The sequence below is a fragment of the Cryptomeria japonica genome, chromosome 10 (genome assembly GCF_030272615.1).
Source record: "Cryptomeria japonica chromosome 10, Sugi_1.0, whole genome shotgun sequence".
NCBI lineage: Eukaryota > Viridiplantae > Streptophyta > Pinopsida > Cupressales > Cupressaceae > Cryptomeria > Cryptomeria japonica.
Genome location: NC_081414.1, coordinates 851306979 through 851311463, shown reverse-complemented (window position 1 = coordinate 851311463; position 4485 = coordinate 851306979). Strand labels below are relative to the sequence as shown.

Below are 4485 nucleotides of genomic sequence, written 5' to 3'. Positions count from 1 at the left end.
TAATTATTATTAATAGTTTCTTAATAAGACATAAAAAATTAAAATAATTTTAAAATTAAAAAAAAAAACTTTAAAAGAAGAAGCAAGTTAATTCTTTGTTTTTTCACTTTTGAAACTTAAAAAAAAAATCGTAATAAAAGAAAATAATATTAAAAGATATTCTTATCAAAAGAAGAAAATAGTTAAAGATAATTTTTTCTTTATTACAAATTCTTTTAGTTAATAATATTAAAATATAGTCTAAATTTTTTATCATAAAAACTTTTTAAATTAATATCAATATAAGCATACGGTTGAGATTAATTCAATCGTCTTGTCCTGCATCCTTCTCCTCAATTCTGAACCATTGATTTCAACAAATAGGTTGAATACTCTAAAGTTGACTTTTTTAAATTGAAGAATATTTATTTGTGTGTAAAATTCTGAACCATTGATTTCAACAAGTGGGTTGGCTACTCTAAAATTGACTTTTTTAAATATAAGATTTTTATTTGTGTGAAATTTAGTTAATAGTCAATTGTCTCTTTATGGTTTGTTAGACTTGATTATATATATATATATATATATATATATATATATATTCTTCTATATAATGATATCGAGCACTTTTTCTATTTTAAAACTAATGATGGCGACTCATCCATTAGTAAACGTCATACAAATACTATTTTAACATGGGAAGACATAAGGAAAAGCTTCAAACTAATTTTTAAGCGTCACCTTAATGACGTAGCCATCAGTAATGGTTGGTTGGTTTATTTAATCTTCACGTTTATTTTCTCGTGCTTTGACATTTGTAAATAGTTGACTGTAATAAGGTATTGGGTTTAAGGTCTTATTTGCATTTCTTTGACTTCGAATGCAATTTTTAATGATAGAGGTGGTGAAAACAGACGGCTACCATGCAATTTGAAAGTCTATATAATTAGCTTCTGTTTTTCCTTTTCCTTGTATCAAAACAAATCAAGAGTTCTGGCACTTTTAATCTTTATCTCCAATATCAATTGGAAAATCAAGAGCCATGGCTGGAAGAGTCTGGCAAGTGGAGAATAGTGTAAAACTGATTATCTTATTTGGCATGTTAATAGTTGCCCCCATTAGAGCAGATCCAGAGACCAGACTTTTAGCATACGGATGCAGCTCTGTCCCCAACAGCAACGTCACACTCTTTGCGGAAAATTTAAAGGCGGCTCTCGATTATGTGGTGCAAAATGTTGTTCCATCTGGATTTGCTTCAAAAGATGTGGGAGCATCAGATCTGGATGATTCAGTATATGTTCTGGCGCAGTGTAGAAAGGATAAGTCCGCTGCTGATTGCGCTGACTGCATCAAGGTAGCAACAAAACAAGCTAGCAACTGTACCAGTGTTACCGGCGGCAGGGCAAGCTACGACGGATGTTTTGTGCGTTTCGAGAACGATAATTTTTACAATGATTACACTGATGATGGAAATAAACAGGTGTGCGGTGATGCCAACGTGAGCTCCGCCAATTCATTTTCGGCAACTGCTCGAAGTTTGATAAGCGATCTTTGCGCCGCAACTCCACGGATAAAAGATTATTTTGCTGCGCAGACGAGACAAGGGCCGTCTAATACAACAATCTATGGACTTGCCTCGTGTATACGTTCCCTTCAAATGGATTCCTGCCAAAAGTGCCTCGCCATTGCCCTGGACAACATAAATAAGTGTTTTCCTCGCTCCGAAGGACGGGCTGTAGACGCCGGCTGCTACTTGCGATACGATTCAAACCCCTTTTTTCCAAGCAACGCGACTATCGACTTGAAACATTTCTTACCCAGAGGTTAGAATTTAATTATATTCAGTTGAAGAGCTTGGAGTTTTGTTAACGTTTTTGACAAATTTCCTTAGAAGCAAGATTTGAGTTAATATAATTTCATACAATCAAGCAAGAATCGATCACCTTAATCGCTTTTGTTTACAATTTTTGCCAGACATTTACAGTTATTTACAATGAGTTTTTATTCTCCATTTTGTTTTTCAGGGAAGGAGGTGAATTCTACAGTATGGATAATAATTGGTGTTGTGGGAGGTGTATTCGTACTTGGCCTTATAACTTGTCTTCTTGTCTTCGGAAAGCAGATAATGGGCCCAAGCCAGATACAAGGTAAACTCATAAAGGCTAAATTTAATATATTCTAGAAAAGGAAGCAAAAGTCTTTCAAGTCAGTCCGATCTTAGCAACTACTAATATAACAAGTTGAATTATATGGAATAGTGGATACTGAAGGAGCAACTGAACTTCGTGGGCCGGGAGATTTTGACTTCAAGATACTGAAAAAGGCAAGCAACAATTTTGATGAAGCAAATAAGCTTGGAGAAGGAGGGTTCGGTCAAGTATTCAAGGTAAATTATCACTTATTTCCTTCCCTTATTACCTAGGCTTGTGTGTTGATCTCTTCAAATGATGTTTGCAGGGTACGCTAAAAAATGTTGGGTTCCTTCCCTCGTTAGGCTTGTGTACTAATCCATTCAAATGATGTTTGCAGGGTACTTTGAAAAATGGCAACGTTGTGGCAATAAAGAAGCTGACACTAGGTCGTTCTCCTAGCGCAATTTCTGAATTCGAAAGCGAAGTCAAACTCATTTCTAATGTTCATCACAGAAACCTTGTGCGCTTACTTGGATGTTGCAGACAAGGCCAAGAAAGGCTCTTGGTTTATGAGTACATGCCCAACAGCAGCCTTGACAGAATATTATTTGGTTTGCTATTCCTTCCTTAACTTTCCTCTTTTGCTTCTTTCATCCGTCACAACAAACACGATAGATCTTGAAACTCTATTGAATCGCCCTACATGCAGGATAACATACAAAATCCTTGAGTTGGAAGGAAAGGTTCAATATTATCTTGGGCACTGCTCGTGGTCTGGCCTATCTCCATGACGGATTCCATGTTTGTATCATCCATCGTGATATTAAATCAAGCAATATATTACTTGATAACAACTTTCAGGCAAAAATAGCAGATTTTGGTCTGGCAAGACTTCTTCCACATGATAAATCTCATGTTAGCACAAAATTTGCAGGAACCTTGTGAGAAAACCCTTCCTTATTCCATTGTTTATGTAATCAAAATTTTCAATGAATATAGTAACACCATTTTTTTTCCTTTGCAGAGGATACACGGCTCCTGAATATGCTAGCCATGGACAATTAACAGAGAAAGCTGACACCTACAGCTTTGGTGTGGTGGTTCTTGAAATTGTCAGTGGCAGAAAAAGCATTGACTTGAATCAGCCACCTGATATGCAATATTTGCTTGAATGGGTATTTACAATTCTTATAGTATTCTTTTAATACTTTTATCCCGTTATTATCTCCCTTAAAATGTTTTATCATTTTAAAAAAAACCTTAATGCAGGTTTGGAGTCTGCACGAAGAAAACAAGGTTTTAGAGGTGGTCCACAAGGAAGAGAAGATGGAAGGGTATGATGAAGAAGAGGTGGTGAGGGTGATAAACCTTGCACTTCTATGCATACAAGGTTCCGGCAGTCGTAGGCCATCAATGTCCGAGGTTGTGACAATATTGTTAAACAAAGCTGAAATTGATTTTCAGACACCTCTGCAGCCAGCTTTCGTAGATGTGGGGTACAAAGTACGTGGAGAATAGCCTTTATCTGAATCAAATGCTATGATTACAGAATCCCTTTGCTCACGTTAGTAGCGGTTATTTGTCTTGTCCATGGACATATGGGGAGTAGCAAGAAGGATGGATTGTTTTTTATTAGGAAAAAACAGGTTAAGTCCTAACTTATTGTATGATTACTTCTTATTTTTCAATAAGATTTATGCATTATAGCATTTATGATTCCTTCCTTCCTATCTTTGAATAAAAAAGTATATATGTGTCTACCTCTTATCTTTAAATAAAACAATATATATGTTTCTTCCTCCTCTTTAAAAAAAATAATATTTGTGTCTTTTTTCTCTTTTGTCATTATAGTGTTGCATATGGATGACATATTATTAATTTGTAATAATATGATGATGAAAGCTATCTTACAATTTGATAAGAAATATTTTCATGTTGCAAATTTAATTTTAAATATAGAAATGAGAATTTATTGTACAAGTAGAAATTTGAGGTTACATTAAAAGAATTATGTTGAGCTGATTTTGTAGAGATATAGGTTGCAAGATATAAGCCTATCAAAATTCCATTCCTTGTTAATAAAAACTTATCTACACCAAAATATCTTCAAATAGGAAGTAAAATTGTGAATATTTGTGAGCTTTCTTATGTTAGGACAGTTGGCATACTTATGTCTACAATGTTTTGAACTAGAGTTGATAGAAAATTATTGGTGTACTGTGAATATACTTTTTACATACCTATATGGCACAACAACTTAATCAACTTCTTATAAAGGAAGAAATGATAAAAATAAAACTTTAATTTTATTATAAAAAATAAAAAAATGGATTCTAAGTAGGTTGAAAACCAACTAGTAGATGTGTATTAAATA

General features: G+C 34.1%; 1 pseudogene; it reads left to right on the top strand.

Moving 5' to 3' along the window:
* Nucleotides 1-1021: 1021 nt before the first annotated feature.
* LOC131065164 (cold-responsive protein kinase 1-like) lies at nt 1022-3680 on the top strand (annotated as a pseudogene).
* Nucleotides 3681-4485: the final 805 nt, after the last annotated feature.